Source organism: Rhinolophus hipposideros (genome assembly GCF_964194185.1).
Source record: "Rhinolophus hipposideros genome assembly, chromosome: 17".
NCBI lineage: Eukaryota > Metazoa > Chordata > Mammalia > Chiroptera > Rhinolophidae > Rhinolophus > Rhinolophus hipposideros.
Genome location: NC_138063.1, coordinates 58,471,057 through 58,492,929, shown reverse-complemented (window position 1 = coordinate 58,492,929; position 21,873 = coordinate 58,471,057). Strand labels below are relative to the sequence as shown.

At 42.7% G+C, this 21,873-nt stretch overlaps 1 protein-coding gene and 1 pseudogene across 4 annotated transcripts in view; one reads left to right on the top strand and one right to left on the bottom strand.

Moving 5' to 3' along the window:
- Positions 1 to 21,873, bottom strand: part of EEFSEC (eukaryotic elongation factor, selenocysteine-tRNA specific) — a 329,667-nt gene that overhangs the window by 249,803 nt on the left and 57,991 nt on the right. The window lies entirely within an intron of this gene.
- Positions 468 to 2,938, top strand: LOC308509736 (dymeclin-like; annotated as a pseudogene). Its single transcript has 3 exons — positions 468 to 688; positions 1,271 to 1,733; positions 2,105 to 2,938. The product of its transcript is annotated as a dymeclin-like (transcript).

The window sequence follows — 21,873 nt, the reverse complement described above, 5'->3', positions numbered from 1 at the left end:
GAGTACAGGAGGATATCTCAGAGTGGGGATTCGTTCCTGCAGTCAATAGCCTGAAAAACCCAGGCTTCAACACGTACATTAGAGATGTGAAAGTAACTATTGGTGGAACCATTACTAGTTCTAAAGTGAAATAAACTATAGATCTATGCAAATTAAAAGTGTGTGTGAGAGAGAGAGAGCACATAGAAAATAACGGAAGTAGCTTCTCTCCCTGCCTCTGGCCTCCGCACTGACATGGCCTGGGCAGGAGCCAAGCCAGAGTCCAGCCAGCGCTGCAAAAGACTAGGAAACATGGAGGCCTGAGCCAGCATGCGCTACGCGGACTGCAGCTGCGACAGTGGCTTCTCCTGTCCCCCTCTGCTGTCGACGTGTCCGTGGGTGAGCTGGAGGCAGACCCCCCAGGCAGAGGAGACAGGTTGTCGTGTGGAAATGACTGTTCAAGGACAAGTGTTCTACGAAGTTAGAAGATGGAATCCAACAGGAGCAGAATCAGTGACCTTCCTAAAAATGAATAATTAAAGTTATCAGGCACAGAATCTGTCTCTGAGAATGACCCATTCTGGAATCAGCTTCTCTCCTTTTCTTTTCCTGCACCAACCAGCAGTACTTAGTTGAAGCTCTTAGAAGAGGCAACTACTTCAGTTTGTAGGTCTTTAGTTGAAAAAAAATCCTCAAACAGGAAACCCTGGTGCATTAATTAAGATCTTCCTCTCTAGAACCAAAGAACTAAAATTTTCAGCAGAATGTTAGAACCACATCTTCATTTGGCAGACAAACAATGCTTTATTATTTGGCTGTTTGCTTAAAGTGTTCATTTGTGAGATGTCAGAGAAGGAATTACAACTTCATTTTACTTATGAAGAAAAATCTTCTGGTAGTTACAGTTGTGACTCAGAGAATCTTTGGGAAGAATTAGTCTGCTGTTTGATGCGGTTAGTGACGGCTACCCCACTTGTAGATATTACATATGAAATATCAGTACAGCTACAGCAACAATGGTTGTTTTCCTTTCCTGCCAAGTCTTCCACAAGGAAGTTTTGCGACAGAGCATCCGTCATAAGGATTTGATGTGAGGTCGATCTCTTCCACACACCAGCAAACTTGTGAAAGCCTTAATATATAGCTTTATCAGACAAGGAAAGCCACCTCCCCCAGGAACACGTTTTCCCTCAGTATCAGATGGGTAGAGGGGCACTCTAGGGACTTGCACAGGAATGGCACAGCAACCAGACTCCGGACTGCCTTCACACTGGCCGTGTAGACACTGCAGCAAAGCGGCTGCCACTCCACAGCTTTCTTCCCCTCTGGCCAACCAGAGTCTTCTGCTTCTGCTGGTGCTGGTCAACCTGACAGATTCTGCAGACACAAAACACCCATACTGACAGGCCACTATGTCCTTTAAGAATACACAAGATAACAGTCCTTTCCCCTTGTCAATTCCCCATTAATTCCACATTAATTGTAACAGTTGTACACAGCTCTATGTAAACATCAAACATGTGATCAAGCAACTCTCCTCTTGTCTACACTACTCCATCAGAATAGTAATATTAGAACACACACGTTCGCTTGTACAGATGGGAATTGCCTTACCAATTCTAGAGACTCTGTATCATGCTAAAGAAAGAAATTCACACCATGTGTATATGGCCCTTAAAATATGGTTGATCCTTACGGAAGATGATGGTCTCAACAGATCCAGTCACGAAGTGATACTTAAAACATTACTTGGTGTGGCCGGATGGCTCAGTGGGTTAGAGTGCGAGCTCTGAACAACAGAATTGCCGGTTCAATTCCCACATGGCCAGTGAGCTGTGCCCTCCACAACTAGATTGAAGACAACGAATTGCTGCTGATCTTCCGGAGGGGCGGCCGGATGGCTCGGTTGGTTAGAGCACGAGCTCTGAACAACAGGGTTGCCAGTTCAATTCCCACATGGAATGGTGGGCTGCGACCTCTGCAACTAAGATTGAAAACGGCGACTGGACTTGGAGCTGAGCTGCGCCCTCCACAACTAGATTGAAGGACAACGAATCAGAGCTGATGGAGAAACACACTGTTCCCCAATTTAAAAAAAAGAAAGAAAACTTAAATATGTATATATATAACTTGGTATTCAGAACGGGTTTTAACTACAATATCACTGGGGAGTCTCCAAATGTTGGTTGTAATAAGAACCATTCAGTATAGCAGGACAAGGGTAAGAGACAAGAACCTTCACACAGATTGTTTGGCAACTTGAGCTGTCAGACCAGTTTCATTCTCTCCATCAGTATGCTGCCCAGAGGATCCTCAGTTTGTTTCCCTTCACGTCTAAAAAACACAACAAAGTTCTGGAAAAATCCCCATGGTCCTTGAGTTCCAATCATGTTCCTCTACCAGATTACGCATAAAACCTAAATGTCACTGAAGAAGTGATTCTGATGATGTTAGAGATCATCGATTCCTGCCTGACAAATTCTGTTCACCACAATCCAAACATGGGGCATGTACCGCTTTACAAATGAGATCTCTCTAAACAATTTCTAACTCATCCATCATTTCAGGATATAATGCAAAATACTGACCTGGTGATCACCTTCTTTAGCTCAAGGCTGCTACAAACTGGAACTGAGCTGTCAGTATAACACATCATGGAAATCATCAAGCAAGGAGTTGTTGCACTGCCCAAAGACAAGCTGAAGGAATTTCCAGAACTGAAATTCAAATATGTGGAAGAAGAGCAGTACAAGGAGATTCTATCCCCTATGTCTGGTCTCTGGTCTACAACTCAGCCGTAAGCCTGTACTGGAACCCACAAGATATCCACCTGTTCACAACGGATTCCGACTGGGGGCCATTTCCCACCCTGACCCCCCTCCAGCCAAGCAGCCCTTCTAGTTATATTTTTTTTCTGGGGAACATAAGTAGACAGATTGCCTGGTGTATCTTCTATTAAAAAGGATCACATAGGTATGTGTCTCTTGCACACTTGGATTCGGAGAACTGGTGTCTGCTGGCAACAGATCACTTAACTTAGATTGTAGTGCAAAAAGTGCGGGGGATACACAACAGTAATAAATATAAAAACATGCTATTCAAAAAAAAGAAAGAAAATAACTGTAGTAAAGAACAGAGGGGTCGGCCCGGTGGCTCAGGCAGTTAGAGCTCCATGCTCCTAACTCCGAAGGCCGTCGGTTCGATTCCCACATGGGCCAGTGGGCTCTGAACCACAAGGTTGCCGGTTCAATTCCTCGAGTCCCACAAGGGATGGTGGGCTCTGCCCCCTGCAACTAAGATTGAACACGGCACCTTGAGCTGAGCTGCCGCTGAGCTCCAGGATGGCTCAGTTGGTTGGAGCGCGTCCTCTCAACCACAAGGTTGCTGGTTCGACTCCCGCAAGGGATGGTGGGCTGTGCTCCCTGCAACTAGAAAACAGCAAACAGACCTGGAGCTGAGATGCGCCCTCCACAACTAAGACTGAAAGGACAACAACTTGACTTGGAAAAAAGGCCTGGAAGTACACACTGTTCCCCAATAAAGTCCTGTTCCCCTTCCCCAATAAAATCTTTAAAAAAAAAAAAAAAAAAGGAATAGAGCAAGGAAACACGGAAATTTTTTTTAAAAATAGAACAAGATGAGAAAAGACCAAATGTATAATAATAGCAATTGTAAAGAGAATAAATTAACCTATTGAAAGAATTAATTTTTCAAAATACAATCCTATTTTGATGGCTTTGGTTGAGTGGCAGCTTTTGAAATGATTTCCTGTCTCTTTTTTCCTTAGCTGTATTTTATGATTTCCCCACAAGGTGCGTGTGTGCACATACACACATATATGTGTACATGGTCAATGGGCAAGGCATTAAATCAGGATCTAAGCACTATACAAAAATGATCATACAACAACCCTATGTTACTGTTATTAAATTTTTCACTTTATAGATAGATGAGAATACTGAGACACAGAGAGATCAACCTTTCATTCTTAGCTAATAAAAGCATAATTTTGTATGTAAACTTGAGGAAGTAAATGGCGAGTTAGTGTCAGACTCCACAAGTTCAGGCAAAGATCCCCAACTTGTGGACTGCCCTCACTTCAGCCAGCTCCAAGTTCAGGGGTCTCCGGGCCACATGCACTACTGATCAACTAGCTGCAAGTATGGGGCATTCTCACAATACCCCTTAAGTCAGATATTTCACTAAAACAATTCACAGAACTCAGGAAAGCATTATATTTACAATTACAGTTTTATAAAGGCTACAAATCAGAACCAGTCAAATGAAAAGACACATAGGACAAAGTCTGGGTGGGTACTAAACGCATGCCCTCTCCCTATGGAATCAGAGCACATCACCCTCAGAACACCAATCTCTTAATCAACTAGGAAGCTCCAGTGAACTTTAGTGTCCAGAGTTTTCATTGGGGTTTTATTACATGGGCATGAGAATCATTGACCAAGAGATGGAACTGAATCTCCAGCCCCTCTCTTTCCCCAAAACGTCAAGAGGTCAGACTGGTGTCTGTGGCCCAAGGCAACAACCTTCTAATCTAATAGTCTTTCAGACATAACCAGCCAATCCCTTTATTCTTCCCTTTAGTATAATCTCAAGTGTGGTCCAAGAACCCACTGTGAACAACAAAGACATTGGTATCACCAGGGAAATTCCAAGGGTTTTAGAAGCTCCATCCCAGGAAACCAGGACAAAGACCAAACTCTTTATTATGCAACAATAAGGCTAAAATATGCTCCGATACTGCTGCCCGCCATTGCTCCCTCTTCCCCCACTGCAAAACTTAAGCCTCCACCTAATGATGGAGCCATCTCATTTCTGGTGATCTTACTCTAAAGAATAATCGGAAATGCAAACAAATGCTCATCACAGTATTATCAGAGTAGGAAACATTTTAATGCATATATTCATCAAGAGGAGGGAATAAACAAAGAATACCACAGCAAAACAGTGGGACATATTCCCAGTGATACTCATAAAAGGGCAGCGTGAGGTGAGCCTCTGTAGCGCTCCCCTGGAATTTACAACGAATTGGACAACAAGAACTCCACAAAGGACTCCTTGCACAGCAGACAGGCAAGACGAAGAGGCGGACTACTGAATTCACCTCCAGGTGGGTGAATCGGGCGAGCGGGGGAGGAGGGAGAGGAGAAGTGCGGAGGCGGAGCCGCGCGGGCACAGAAAGCAGACCTAGCTCAGTGCTTCCAGCCTGCTGCATCCCGGAACTACCGCAGCTGCGGGAGAGGGAAGGACTCGGACTGCTAGGGCTCTGCTTACGGCCCACAGGGCTGAGGGGGCAGCATATAACACGGCTGAACACAATGCTCGCTCACGGCAGACCTCGGAGCAAAGACTGAGGGAAGAGGGCTGAAATCGGTGGTTTAAGCCCTCACTGCCAGCGGAGAACAGAAGCCTTAGGCACGGAGACTAGCCGCCCCCTCCCTACCCTCCCAGAGCTCGCCCCGCCCCCACCTGCCCGGTGCTAGAAGCCATAAAGTAGCAGTGTCAGATCAAAGGACAGAATATTTGCTGTTCTGAGAACTGTGGACCGCAGACACAGATTCGCAGCTCAACTAGTTCCGGCAAAGGGGAGGGAGCTGTGGAAGCAGGACTGGCTGTGGTGGTGGTGGCCGCCATTGCTCTGGGCCACCTCTCACAACTCACCCCGCCCCTAGCCCCACCTATCTGGGCGGATCCCTGCAGGAGTAAACAGAACTGCTGAAACATTCGGGCTCTGAATCTGGTGCAGAAAGAGCTTTGGAACTTCAAAAGCTCTTCGCATACCTATCAACCTGTTGCAGAAACCACTCCTGTACAGCTCTAGGAAGAGAAATAGTAATTCAGTGATTGCCATGAATAACCAAGGCAACAAGATAGCTCAGAAAGAAAGTGAAAAGTCTCCAGAAAAGGAACTTAGAGATATGGAAATATGTGATTTAAATGACGGAGAATTCAAGACTGCAGTTCTGAAAAAACTCAACGAGATGCAAGAAAACACAGAAAGGCAGTTTAATGAACTCAGAAACACAATCAATGAACACCATGAGCATTTTACAAAAGAGATTGAAATTTTGAAAAAGAACCAAATAGAATTTCTGGAGATTAAGAACTCAATAGAAGAAATTAACAATAAAATATCCAGCTTAGGTAATAGAGTTGACCAGATGGAGGAAAGAATCGGTGACATCGAAGATAGAAACCTGGAATGTACACAGATGGAAGAAGAAAGAGACTTGAGACTTAAAAGAAATGAAAGAACTCTACAAGAACTTTCTGACTCCATCAGAAAGAGCAATATAAGAATAATGGGCATACCAGGAGGAGAAGAAAGAGAGAAGGGAACAGACAACATATTCAAACAAATCGTCGATGAGAACTTCCCAAACTGTGGAAAGAACTGGATCCTCGAATCCAAGAGGCAAATACAACACCTAATTACCTCAATCCCAACAGGCCTTCTCCAAGGCACATTGTATTGAAGCTGTCTAAAATCAATGACAAAGCAAGAATCCTCAAGGCACCAGGGAAAAGACGGTAACTTACAAAGGAAAGCCCATTAGATTATCATCAGATTTTTCAGCAGAAACTCTACAAGCTAGGAGGGAATGGAACCAAATATTCAAACTATTGAAAGAGAGAAATTATGAGCCAAGAATAATATATCCAGCAAAGATCTCCTTTAGACATGATGGAGGAATAAAGACCTTTCCAGACATCCAGAAGCTGAGGGAATTTTCTAATACACGACCTGCACTACAAGAAATACTAAAGGAGGCTATTAGACAACCATCAACAGGGACAACTTGTGGCAACCAAAACATAAAAAGGGGGAGAGTAAAGGCCTGAACTGGAATATGGGAATAGAGAAAGTAAGCGTGCTGAAGAAACTGGAATACTCTAAATATCAAACTTTCTTTTACATAAACTTAAGGGCAACCACTCAAAAAACATCCAGAACTGAAATATATACTGTAGTAAAAGAAGAAACAGAGGGAAACATCATAGAATTCCACCACACAGAAATAATAGACAACAACAAAAAGGCAAAGAAACAATGGAGACACAACCTTACCAGAAAACTAAAGATAGAATGACAGGAAATCCTCACATATCAATAAACACCCTAAATGTAAATGGACTGAACTCACCAATAAAGAGACACAGAGAAGCAGATTGGATCAAAAAACTAAACCCAACCATACGCTGTCTCCAAGAGATACATCTCAGCTGTAAGGACAAGCATAGACTCAAAGTGAAAGGGTGGAAATTGACACTCCAAGCAAATGGTATCCAGAGAAAATCAGGTGTAGCCATAATGATTTCCGATGAAACAGACTTCAGGGTGAAAAAGATAACAAGAGACAAAGATGGACATTTCATAATGGTAAAGGGGACTATACAACAAGAAGACATAACAGTCATCAATATTTATGCCCCCGATCAGGGAGCACCGAAATATACCAAGCAACTACTAACAGAACTAAAGGGAAAAATTGACCAAAACACAATTATACTAGGGGACTTAAATACATCATTGACAGCTATAGATAGATCATCTAAACAGAAGATAAATAACGAAATAGCAGCCCTAAATGACACATTAGATGAAATGGACATAATTGACATATATAGAGCACTTCATCCTAAAACATCAGACTATACATTCTTTTCTAGTGTACATGGAACATTCTCAAGGATAGACCATATATTGGGACATAAAATCAGCCTCAGCAAATTTAAGAAGATTGAAATCATACCAAGCATATTCTCTGATCACAAGGCTTTGAAATTGGATATCAACTGCAAAAAGAAAGCAGGAAAAAACACAAATACATGGAGATTAAACAACATACTTTTAAAGAACGACTGGGTCAAAGAAGAAATTAGAGGAGAGATCAAAAGATACATAGAAACAAATGACAATGAAAATACATCCCACCAAAATTTTTGGGATGCCGCGAAAGCAGTTTTAAGAGGGAAATTTATATCATTACAGGCCTATCTCAAGAAACAAGAAAAATCCCAAATAAATAACCTCATGTTACACCTTAAAGAACTAGAAAAAGAAGAACAAGCGAAACCCAAGGTCAGGAGAAGAAAGGAGATAACAAAAATCAGAGCAGAACTAAATGAAACAGAGAACAAAAAGGCAATAGAAAAAATTAATGTGACAAGAGCTAGTTCTTTGAAAAGATTAACAAAATCGACAAACCCTTGGCTAGACTCACTAAGATAAAAAGAGAGAAGACACTGATTAACAAAATCAGAAATGAAAAAGGGGAAGTTATCACGGACACCACAGAAATACAAAGGATTATCCAAGAATACTATGAAGGACTATATGCCACCAAATTTAATAACTTAGAAGAAATGGACAAGTTCTTAGAAACATATAGCCTTCCAAGGCTGAATCATGAAGAACTGGAAAATCTTAACAGGCCGATCACCAGTAACGAAACTGAATCAGTCATCAAAAACCTTCCCAAAATCAAAAGTCCTGGACCAGATGGCTTCACCAGTGAATTCTACCAAACCTTCAAAGAGGATCTAATACCAATCCTGCTCAAACTCTTCCAAAAAATTGAAGAAGAGTCAGTACTCCCTAACTCATTTTATGAGGCCAACATTACCCTGATACCAAAACCTGGTAAGGACAACACAAAAAAAGAAAACTACAGACCTATATCTCTGATGAATACAGATGCTAAAATCCTAAACAAAATTCTAGCAAATCGAATACAACAATGCATTAAAAAGATTATTCATCACAATCAAGTGGGGTTCATCCCCGGGGCACAAGGATGGTTCAACATTCGCAAATCCATCAATGTGATACATCACATAAACAAAATAAAGGACAAAAATCATACGATTCTATCAATTGATGCAGAAAAAGCATTTGATAAGATACAACATCCATTTATGATTAAAACACTTAATAAAATAGGTATAGAAGGAAAATACCTCAACATAATAAAGGCCATATATGACAAGCCCTCAGCTAACCTCGTAATTAATGGTGAAAAGCTGAAGCCCTTTGCTCTACGTTCAGGAACACAACAGGGCTGTCCCCTATCACCTCTGCTTTTCAACATAGTGTTGGAAGTCCTTGCCAGAGCAATCAGGCAAGAGAAAGAAATAAAAGGCATCCAAATTGGGAATGAAGAAGTTAAATTATCACTCTTTGCAGATGACATGATGCTATATATAGAAAATCCTAAAGACTCCACCAAAAAGCTATTAGAAACAATCAATGAATACAGTAACGTTACTGGCTACAAAATCAACGTACAAAAGTCCATTGCTTTCCTATATACCAACAAACATTCTTATTTTAAAGCCCCTTTCAGATTTATTTTATGGCTTCTAATTCCTAGGGTATGAATTTTTGTACTTGTGTCTAGAATGTGTTTTTCATGGTGGTGATTGTCCTTGTGTGCCTTGTGGTTTTATCTGTAAATTCCTCCTCAGCAATGGTTTCCTGTGGGAAACCATTGTGGGAGTTTGTACATGGGTGTGATGGAGAGCGCTCCTGTGGGGTGCCGAGGAGCTACGGTGGCCAGAGCCCAATGGTATCACCAGTTTTTACATTAATTTCTTGGCTCAGGGTTTCCATACGCACCAATGATGCGGATACGCACCTTGCAGCTGGGTGTACACAGCCTCAGGAATGTCGCCCTTTCCTGGGGGAGACTCTTTCTGAGCCCACCTCCCACGGTGAGCAATTCATCTCGATCTGCTGGAGGAGAACCTTCTTAGTTCCTTTTCTTAATTTATGAGGTGACCTTTTACTTCTTTAGTCTGCACATCCGTGAACCAACTGCCTTCCAATCCTATTCACTGCTGTAAATCTGACTGCCTTTTCATGTCCAACCCTTAAAGATATTCCTTTCTGGCTCCTGAACCTAGCTGCATATTTGTCCTTCTCTTCCTGTCTCTTCACTTCATCCAGCATGTCACTGTGTTTGGGACACAAGGCTTCCAATGGCAGCACGGCCCACCACACTAACCAGAATTCTGAGAGAATGGCAAATTCTAAGGGGTCAGAGGTAGCATACTGTGAGGGACACTCAACACCATGCCTTCCTCACCACTTGAAAACACTGATAAAAACTAAACGTACTGAGAGTAACTGGAAGTCATTTTGGGGAAAGAAAACTATAACCAGAATTGTCATGTCATTTCCAAGTCAGAAAGACCCGGATCTGAACCCTGGTTCTGCTAGTTTGACAATGAGGTGCTGATCTGTCCCACCACGCACCCACAGGGATATCATGAGAACTGGCAATTACGTACATAAAGTAATGTAGAGACCGTACAGGCCTGAAGCTTGGTGTCCTGTGGAATGTTCCTGGGAAGTTGATCTCCGCTTGGCCTGGTCTCATAGTACACATTCAAGGACAGGCTAGGATTGTTTGTACCAATTACTTCAGGCAGGTACAGAGTCAGAACTTCGGAACAGTGAGTGAAGCAGGGACCAGGAGGGCATAAAAATCCTTATAAGGCAAAGGGAGTTTCTTGCACCCGGAGAAATCCTCAGACTCTGGCTGGTAATAGCCATAGTCATATATCCCCATGGCAACTTCTGAGAACCTGGCCTTTCACACCTGTCTGAGAGCATGCTGTGTTGTCTTCTGCTTTCTGTAATGGTCTCTGAAAATGCCCTTATCATCTGACACTGAAGACATTTATGTTCTCTGTGACCATCAGTGGCCACACGCAACAGCCACAGAAGCACCACAACAGAGTGTTCAATGAATAAGAGTGATTCCTACTATCCTAAGTTCCAGCTCTAGAGAGGTAGTGCGTCTAATTCATTCAATTCCAGAGATATTCCCTGGATGGAACTCAGGCACAGACTTAGAATGTCTGGGTTCAAATCTCAGCTCCACTGCTTATAAAGGTAAAGACTTTGTTAAGTTACACTTTCTGTCCTCGCTTTCCTCATCTGCAAGATGGGGGTGATAATTGTACCTATCTCATAGGGTGGGAGTGAGAAATACATGTTACTCTACTAGAGTTCACAGAACAGTGCCTGGTCCACAGTAAGTGCTATGTAAAGGTTTGCTGTTAATCATTCTTTTTGTTCCTAAGCACTATTTAGTAACAATACTATATTCCTCAATACAACTATAACTAGGACAATGTTTTCATTAATGACCTCAGATAGCAGGGGCAGTGCCAGGTCCTAGGGACACACGGAAAGAGCACTCATTTAAGGTTCATTTCATCAGTACATTTTCTCTTTCTATTCCTAATGCTGTACTCCGCTTCTTGTTAAGTACATATATATACACATATATACATATACACATACACATACATATAGACATACATATATATACCATACAAACGTGTAGCTGACATTCATTATTGCTCAGCTTCAGCTTCAGGTGTACAGTGCAGTGGTCAGGCGTCTACAGCATCCCTGAGGTGGTCTCCCTATCATCAGTGCATTTTTGTTTAGTGTCTCACCATGGGCCAAGAACTACTCTAAGGGAATGCAACAGTTTCGCAAAACAAATAGGGTCTCAGTCCTCATGAAGTTTATATTATAGTGGGAGACACAGTTACTTTTAGATAGAGATAAAAGCTATGCAGAAAATTAAACAGGATTACGACACAGAGTGGTGGAGTGCAGTGGGGTGATAGTCTCAAGAGCAGTCGGAAAGGTTCCCTTGGAAGATGAAAGTGAAGTGTGTTCTCAGCAGAGCAAATAGGTGAGAAGGCCCTCATGAAAGAACAGGTCTGAGTGGCTGCACACAACAGGCTGAGGGGAAGGTGACAGGGGAGGGGCTGAGTCATGTGGATCCTTGAAGGCTAAAGTAGGAGCTTGGGTTTTATCTCACTTGTAACAGAAAGCCAACGGCAGTTTTTTTAAGTGAGGGAGTGATATGTTTTTTAAAGTTCGCTGTGGTTCCCATGGGGACAATGGATGATTAACGGCGAGAGGCCAGTCGGGAAGCTGCTGTGGTGTGCCAGTGGGAGAGGATGGTGACTGGGCCAGGTCAACACCGGGGAGGGTGGTGCTGCTCTGCTGCAAGGCACTCAGCCTAAGCGAAGCAGTTTAGACACCAGTGGCAAAGCTTACAGGGGAATTCCGCCCCATCCCTTCCTGGGATCTAATACAGAATGTCTAATCCCCTCGTTGCACGCTCACAGGCCATCTCCCCACTAGGCTGTAAACTTCCTGACAGCAAGCACTGAGTTTTATGCAGCTGCACAGTGTTCCCAAAGCACAGTGCTCCCTAAGCTTTTTGAAGCTATGAAGGAATACCTGCCTACAACTGAAAAGAACAGACAAAAAGGGGAAGAATTCTTGTCTTCCTTAAGGAGAAAGCTACAGATAAAGTCTGAAACCAAGAAAAACAAAAAGTAGTATAATAAACATGTTTTAAAGATTATACAAAAAAATATCAACTAACAGAGTTGAAAATGGTTGCCTTCGGGTAGAGGAAAGGCTCTGTTCTTACTTACTTATCTGGCTTCTCTACTAAATTATAAGCTCTGGGTGGGCGGGGGCCCCATCCTGTCCACCCACTGTTCCAGCACAGTGCTTGGCACGTAGGATGCATTCAGTAAATGCTGTCACAATGAATATCCAGTCCGAATCACTCTTTTAAACCCCGACCCAGACGTCTGGAAACATACTAAAATAATGACTCGAATAGACACATCTAAAGGAAGAATGAAACACAAATCTAGACAGTGGAGCAGCTCAAGGAGCCCACTTTTAAGACATGGACACTGTGTTTGGTCCGGAAAGCCAGCTGCATCTGTTTGTTAAAAGCAACTAAAACGAAAATTGTTTTAAGTTACAGCTGGTGTCTGGGCCACTTTATCAAGCACTTAAGATACAGAGCTGATTATTTTTCTGGCAACAATGGAAAGAGAAAGGCTGAAAGTACAGTGTCCTGTTACCAACTATTTCCAGAGTGGTTCTTATAGTCAACATCTGTGTCAAGGCCAGAGACAACGAGAGAGAATTATCCAGGATGCTGGTTGCACTTGATCTTTTTTTCTTACATTTTTCCCCTCTTGCATTTCAGTTCCTTCAATCATGCAAAGTACAACCCCTTGGACAGCATCTTTCTGTGGTCACAGTGCTATTTGCAAAAAATCCGTTAAAAGGGACTTGGATGAAAAGAAACGTGTGTACTATGGTCCTGACTCTTGGTCTCTGCCTCCTCACTTGGACCTGGATTCCACACCAGCTCTCCACTGGCCTGCTGTGTGGTCTTGAGGAAACCTCTTCACCCCCGGCCCCAGCCCAGATTTTCCTCTTCTATAAAACCTGAGCGAATTGTGGAGCAAAGTGGAAATGTTTTCATAGCGCCAAGCACAGAGCCAGAAATATAGAAGGTGCTCAATAAATGGGATAATTAATATTTGACTCATTCTCATCACTCACACCACCCTTACCCCTCCCTAAAATGCTGAGGTTTCCTGTGAGGCCTATTTCCAAGGATATGATGGCAAGAGTGGAAAAGAAGACCACAGCTGAGATGACACGTACACGGGAGGCGGGGAAAAGGGAGCTGGCACTGTGTGACTTGCTCCAGATTCTCATTTATTCATTTAATTCAAATACATCCAGGCAGGTCCTAGGGGGCAGGTGAGCAGGCCCAGGCAGTCTAGGCAGATGGGTATCTAATCATCTTCCCTAGAGGTCCTCAAGAACTTCCTACTGGAGGGCGAGAAACGCGGCTGTGCCTCAGCAGCTACCAGACAGGACATCACTTCTGCCCCAACCTCACTCCCCCTGGGGTGAGACCCACACGAGCCCCTAGTGAGCACTCAGTCAACCCTTGGGTGGTTAACCCGGGACTTTTTGTCAGCATCCTTACAGGCTAGGCACCCTTATCACAACTCCCACCACCACAGACCTGACTTCTGTTCCAGAACTAGGAATGGGGATGATAGTATTTCCATCCTACCTCATATTGTTGCTGTAAGTACATACAAATGGCCCTTAGTCAGTGGCTGACACAAAGCAAAAACTCTAAAAGTGTTAGTTGCTATCATTATTAATATCTACGGTGGTGGGGTTATGGGTCATTTTTATTTTCTTCTTCCTATTTTCTTTTCCAAAACGGAGAAAACTAAATTTACTTCACAATAAATATACTTTATAATAAATATTATTACCTACTAAGATACTACAGTAAAAATACTTGAGCTATGCATAAGATGAGTCCATCCCGGGGGCCAGAGGTCTCCCTCCACCATGTCCGGTATCTGAAAAGTTTTCAGGACCACTGCCAAAGGCGGTGGGGCAAAGACCGCCCCTGCCTGCCTCTCTCGCCAAAGGATTCCAACCTACCTATAGCCCCCATTGCCCTAAATCAGTCACAGCGAATAGGACCATGCTGCCCTGTCCAAAGAATAGCCTAGCCAGAAACTGGCCAGTGACCCGGGACTTCGGCAAACTGGGCTGACAGGTGCCCTGGGGGTCTTGTGAGTGATCTCTTGGGAGACAGGGCCACAAGCTGGGAGCTCAGATGAAGGGTGTGAGGTAGGTATCACGTAGAGGCAGCTGTCAAAGGCCAGGTGCAGGCCTGAGGGCCCAGGTGAGGAGCGAAGGGGTAGACGGGGGACAGGTACCCTGGCTGGGGCAGGTGGAAGGCTAAGCAGGGGCATCGCAGTGGCTGCCTACTACAGACAGCCACCCGCTGCAACCTGGACCCAGCATGCCCAGCCCAAGCACAGCTCTGCCTCTCCCAACCCATCCCTTCTCTACAGCCATTCTGAGCTACTTTCTGGTTCCTGTAACCAATCGAACCTAAACTAAAACCCACGTCTGCAGACCTGTTCATGGACATGAAGCCATCCCAGTGAAAGTTGAGCTTGGTGACTGGCCAAGCTTTGATGTTCTCCATTCCACAACTAGCCAGAATCCCAGGCTTGTTTATTTTTCCTGTATAACTTTTGCAATGTTTCAACTAAACAGGACAATTTTTATCAACAATTTCCAGAGGAAGAAAAATATCAGAATGCTTGGTTTGTAAGGAAGACTGGTAGATCTGGTAGATACATGAGAAAAGATCCTCCTTTAAGAGACTTGGAACCCCATGCAGGAGCGGTGCCTTTCCTGTGGTGAGGGAGACCAGCATCCTTTCAACTGACTGGTCACAGAGCCTCTCTTTTCTTTTGGGATCACCTCTTTCTCCGTCTCAGTCCCTACTGTATAGGTGACAGGAACTGCAGTCTCAGCACCAGTTGTAGGCATGGGACCCAGATCTGGCCATCCAGTCCCTCCTGTGTCTTCTGCTGAAACTCCTGGAAAAGAGATCTCTCTTTCTGCTCGGGGGACTGACTTGGCAGGAAAGAAAGAGATGAATCGAAGAGCCACGGGAAGCTCTGCAATCTCATGGGAGCCAGGGGCCTAAGAAATAAATAAACAGGAGGGAAATGGCGGCAGGGTCCTGATCACATCATTTGAGGCCTGTCCTCACCACCTTGCTCATTTTAAGAAACAGTTTGGGTTGAATTTCTGTCCTTTACAACCAAAGCTTATACACTAAATCAATGTATTAGCCCGTGCTTTAACAATTCAATTCAACTTGAGTATCACGATTTTAATAACTTCATAGTATTTCCCATGCCACTAAACTGACTACTTACATACATTATCTCTCTTGCCCCACCAACACATTATGGTCACCCTTAGATCACAGACAAGGCTTAATGAATTCCTTAACTTCTACCATCACTGTCACAGTCATCATCATTTTATACAGTCACACAAATATTAGGTAGTGGAGCCAAGATCCAGACCCAGGTCCTCTGAATCCAAAACCCACGTTCCTTCCCCAGGGGAAGGCTCTGCTGCTTGTGTGTGCAATCCCATTCTAAAAGCAGGCAGACACACAAAAGGTGCATATGCCACACCCCTAACATCCAGGGTCTTGCAATCACCTTGAAACTAGACATAAGTCCATGAGTCAGTTAGAAATGTCAAAAGCCATAATATAACTGAGAGTCCAAATGTGTGGTCCAGGTACCAGTTACGTGGCAGGAAGGTGAGACGTCAAAGAGGCTGTATGTCAGGGCTGGGTGTGGGTGTAGAATCTTACCAATAGTGTTACAACCTCACTGCATCTTCCAAGTCAGTTCTTCACAGGCCACCTCAACTCCCCCAGACCCATCTTCAATCGAGGTTTCGCCTATTATGTGATTTTGCTGCTGCCCTCCTCCCAGACTGCAAAAGCATTCCCTCTTAACTATACACTAATAGTAATACTGATCGCAGCCATTAACTGCTACACACCACTTTCTTCAAAAGCTTCTGAATTATAAGGTGACACAAAGCACCATAATCTCCAGTTTTCCTCCTGGAAATAAACCTCTGGTAATTCTATAATCTGACTTACATCATTAAGATTCTGGTGTCAACTGATGACTTCTGGGTCTATAGTAGGTCATTTTCTTTTGAGTAAGTATCTTAACTGGTGGCTGCAAATACTTACGGAATAAATTCTGCCTCACTGATCGAGACCAAATTTTTAATTTAACCATCTGATTTTATGTAACTGAGAAAACTGAATTTTTAAAAATTCCTATCACATTTTCTGATCAACTTCCATTATATTAGTAATGTGTCACTATGTGATTTTTCTTAGGTCAAAATTTTTCCTTATCAAATCATAATATAATGTTAAATACACGTTTCAGAAATGAAAAGTCAGCAAGAACTCCAAAAGGACTTGAAGGAAAGTCCCACAGTACAGTGGTTCTCAAATATTAAGTCATTCCTATGCCCTCATCATCAATTTTACTATCCCCCACTACTTCCTGGCCTCATTTTCTTCTAAGGATTCTGTCCGTGCTCATGGAGATTCTAGTAAGAAGACAGATAAACAACACCATATAATTACAAAGGTAACTTCAGATGGTGACAGTGTAGTGAAGAAATTAAATTTTGATGTTGTGACAGTAATAACTTGGGGACTGGAAGCATCAGAAGGCATATTTGGGGACCCCTTGCTCAGAGGATTATGTGAGAGCTGAGATCAAAATGACAAAACAGAGGCAGGGTGGTCTGAGCCAGAACAGCAAGTGTAAAGGCCCTGAGATTCAAACAACCGTGACTCACGTAGTTGCAGGAGAGAGGAGAAAATTTTCAAACCTACAGAGAAACTAAAAGAACAGAATAATGAACACAGTACACCCCTCACCTACTTGTGCCACCAACTCTTAGTTTCTACACTTGTGTTCTTTTGCTTTCTCCATATATGTTATGTAACTATATATATATATATAATATATATAATATGTATATATATTATTTAGCTAATATATGTTTCCCTACTATTTTAAAATAGGTTACAGACACAATGACACTTAAACCCTTATTATCTATCTTCTAAGAATGAGGACATTCTCCTACTCAAGAAATTTAACACTGAGACCGTAATATATTACCTACTTTACTGCCTATATTCAAATTTCCCCCAATTGTCTTTCATTCCCCATGTCTTTCAGAACTGCTCTTTATTTTTTCCATATCTGGTCTCTTTAGTTTCCTTTAATTTAGAAGTGTCAGAGCCCTTTTTTTTTTCCTTTTTGATGGTGGAGCTGAATGTCTTTTACATCTTGATATCCTTGAAGTCTTGCCTAGTTTATTATTTGGTTAATATTGTTCTTTAAATTCACCACTTGGGACCTTGGATTTCTCTTTTGACTATGCAATTGCAAACCCCAACCTTAAGGATTACTAGTAGGGTTGTTGGTGGGGAGAGGTGCCTTGGCTAGCATGTGGCACAGAGCAGACACCCAGTAATCAGTAATGATTACTTAGGTCCTTCTAGTTTCACAGTGGTATCTGTGATATTTTGGAGAAAGATAGCTTCAAAATCAGCAGAGTGCTGCATATTTCCCCTGGAATGAAAAAAACATTGATTGTACATGTGTGATAACACTGGGTATTCTTGTGTTTGGTGGTTTTGGGTGTAGAGTGAATCGCTGACCTTTGTCCTCTGGGGAAAACCTCATTACTGCTGCTGGGGTTGAGAGGCTGGGCATCACTGGAATTCTTCCCTGTCCATTTCTGTCTGCCTTTTGTATTAGCAAAAGCGAAAGGGCACTACCAGTCTGCTTGACTGGCTTCACCAACTGCCCAGTGGCTTAGAAAGGAGTAATGGGGAGGCTGGAGCTTTGCAGTTTACACAGCCTTCGTCACCTACTGGCTTTGTGAGCTTGGGCAGGGTCACTGCCTTAAATCTGTTTTCATTTATAAAACAGGATTAATAATAGCCACTTTGCAGAGTAGTTGGGAAGATTAGAGCTAATATACCTAGAGAACTGGTTTAGCCCATGTGCAGGTGTGTGGTGTATACTTTAAATATGGATGTTGTTCTTAGTTGTCATTTGTAAAGCTCCTTGTGGTACTAGACAACTTCTCAACTCTACAGGTGTGGTGGGAGACAGTTATTAATATTGAGATAACCCTCTGTTACTTGATAATGCAACATGTGAAAATTTAGACTGACCAAGAAGAGAGATACAGATATTTCTTACCACTTGGAGAATATTGGTGTGGAATGAGCCTATGGAAGACATCTCTGCTTTTCTTTTGAGGCAGTGGAAGGGTTAGGAGGTCGGGGGCTGCCCCAGCTTATGTCTGAAAAGGGGCTATCCCTTAGCCCATCACGGTTGTTCCTCTACTGTCCTTCCACACTAGGCTCAGCTTTCAGTGCTGCTCCTTCTGCTTCTCCACGTGCCTGTCAGAGACTGATGCCTGTGCCTGTTGGGAGCCTCAGGAGCCTTCTGGCCCTCTGCTTTACAGGAAGGATGCTGTCGAGCTCTCGTTGCACTTAAAGCCCTGCTCTTGAGCATCACCTCCCACTAATACCAAGTGCAAACATAAAGAAGTGAGTGCTGTCCAGGAGGAGGATTTGAAGCTGGTTGAGAATCATCTCCCAAGAGCAATGGTTAAAAGCTCTGTGTTGAGTTGGGGAACATGTGGTTTGGAGACAGGACTTTGGCTTTGGCCTACTACTGTGGAGTGTTTTTAGAGAGACTTGTAAAAAGAATAGAAGCATGTTTGGAGGTAAAGTTTCTACTCTGTTGGACACAGTGGAATCAAGAGTCAGATGATCTCTGTGAACTTGGACACTGAGTCAAAGCCAACATGATAAATGAAACAGGAATACGTGGAAGGGGAGTTGGGAGTTCCAGCTGGCTACCAGCTTCCCTGAACAGTACTGGGCTGGTGCTGCCTTGTTGGCCAGCTCCCTCTAGGCTGCTTTCTGGAGAGCACGGGATCCATGGGCTGGGCTGGGGAACAACGTCCAGCCAGCACACATCTGGAACACTGGCTTCCACTCTTGAGCTTATGTTTGAGGAGGAACTCTGACAATCTGTCATTGACCCCTAGAAGAACTTTGGCCATCACACCATACCACACCTTCTTCATTACCCAGTGGATGGCCCTGAGGGAAGACCTTGGCTAGGCAGGGTGACTGGGAGACTGAGGACGCTGGACTCAGAGACCTGAATTGTGACAGCTGCTCTGTTACTCACCGGTTGTGCGGCCTGGATCACAAGAATTATACTTCCGATCCTTGGTGATACCTTTGGTGATGAGTCTGGGGCTCTTTAGCCAGGAGAAGAAGACAGTGGTTGGCATGTCTGGGCATGTAGGTGACATAGTGGAAAGTGCTTTTGCAGCCTAGCTGATTTGGAGGGTTTGGGCAAGCATCTGTGAGCCTGTTTTATCATCTGTACATGGGGAGAGTGACACCTCAGAGTAGATACCTGGCCCCAATGCCTTTAAGGACTCAACAGAAGTCACAAGCAGGAGGTCTTGACTCCTCTTGAGAAAGGAAGAGCTCTGGAGCCAATGCAGTGCCTGGAACCCGTAGGGAGCTGAGCCAGTGGAGGGGTCAGGCCAGATGATGGTGTCACTCAAAATATTTTCCAGTTTGGGAAACAGTGCTCTAAAGATTTGTCAATAGTACCTGTTCGTGCTTTAGAAAGCCAGCTTGTGTAATTCTTTGGGTGGTAGTTGGACAGGTAGTTGGGCAGGACTAGAGGCAGGAAGGCTGTAGTTTAAGGAAAAAGGAAGTCAGGAAAAAAATGCAGAGGTGTAGGTTTTGGGGCTATGGCTATAGCAGGGGAGAAAGGACAGTTGCATGATTCTGCAGAAAGAACGCACAGGACTTGAGGACAAATTCACATACTTTTTATACAGAAAAAAATCAAGCCAAAAGGAAATCAACAACTTCCATAAAAATTATAGGTTTGATATAGTAGTTATCTGGGGTTTTTAAATTTTATTTTATTTTAATATAAATTAAGTATGTAACTTTAAGAATAAAAGTATCTGTTTGACGGTACTCTCTTTACATTATTCTGTGTACCACAGTTGACATATATTAGCTTCAGGTGGATATTTATATAACATATGCAATGTTCATCCTGATAAATCTAGTAACCATCTGATACCAAACATAGTTATTATAATATTATCGACTATATTCCCTGTGCTATATTATTACATCCCTATGACTATTTTGTAACTACCAATTTGTACCTCTTAATCCCTTCTCCCCTTCACGCATCCCTCTAATCTCCCTCCCATCTGGCAACCATAAAAATGTTCTCTATATCTATGAGTTTGTTTCTGTTTTGTTTGCTGATTTGTTTTTTAGTTTCCACATATCAGCAAAATCATACAGTATTTGCCTTTCTTGTACATATATATATATATATATATGTACAACTTCTCTTTTATCCATTCATCTCTGATGAACACTTAAGAAACTTTCATATCGTGGCTACTGTATCCACTGCTGCAATGAACATCTGGATGCACATACACCTTCAAAGTAGCGTTTGGGTTTCTTCAGATAAATATCCAAAAGTAGAATTACTGGGTCCTTCTTTGTCTCTTGTTGTAGCCTTTGTTTTAAAGTCTATTTTCTCTGGTATAAATATTACTACTTCAGCTTTTTTTCTTTGTTTCCACTTTCATGAAATACCTTTTTCCCATCCCTTTATGTTCATTCTGTGTGTGCCTTTCAATCTGAAATAGGTCTCTCATAAGCAGCATGTAATGGTTTATTTTCTTATCCATCCAGCCACCCTATGTCTTTTAATTGAAGCATTTAATTCATTTACATTGAAAGTAATTGTTCATAGATATGTAGTTATTGCCATTTTATTATTCATATTTTTTATCTTTATTTTTTCTTCTTCTTCTTTAAGAACTCCCTTTAACATTTCTTGTAATACTGGTTTGGTGTTGATAAACTCCTTTAGCTTTTTCTTGTCTCAGAAGCTCTGAATCTGTCCTTTGATTCTAAATGATAGCCTTGCTGGGTAATGTTAATTGTAGGTCCTTACTTTTCATCACTTTGAATATTTTGTGTCAATCCCTTCTGGCCTGCAAAGTTTCTGTTGAGAAATCAACTGACAGTCTAATGGGACTCCCTTGTAGGTAACTAACTGCTTTTCTCTTGTGGTTTTTAAGATTCTCTCTTTGTCCTTTAATCTTTGGCATTTTAATTTGGATGTGTCTTGGTGTGGGCCTCTTTGAGTTCATCTGGTTTGGGACTCTGTGCTTTCTGGGCTTGTGTGTCTATTTCCTTCGCCAGGTTAGGGAAGTTTTCTATCATTATTTCTTCAAATAGGTTTTCATTCCTTTCTCTCTCTCTTTGCCTTCTGGTACGCCTATAATGTGAATGTTGGTACTCATGATATTGTCGCAGATGCCCCTTAAACTACCCTCAGTTTTACTAATTCCTTTGTCTTTTTGTTGTTCCTATGGGGTGTTTACGATTAACTTATCCTCCAAATTGTTGATTCAATCCTCTGTTTCATGTAATCCACTGGTGATTCTCTTTAACGTATTTTTCATTTCCATTATTGTATTCT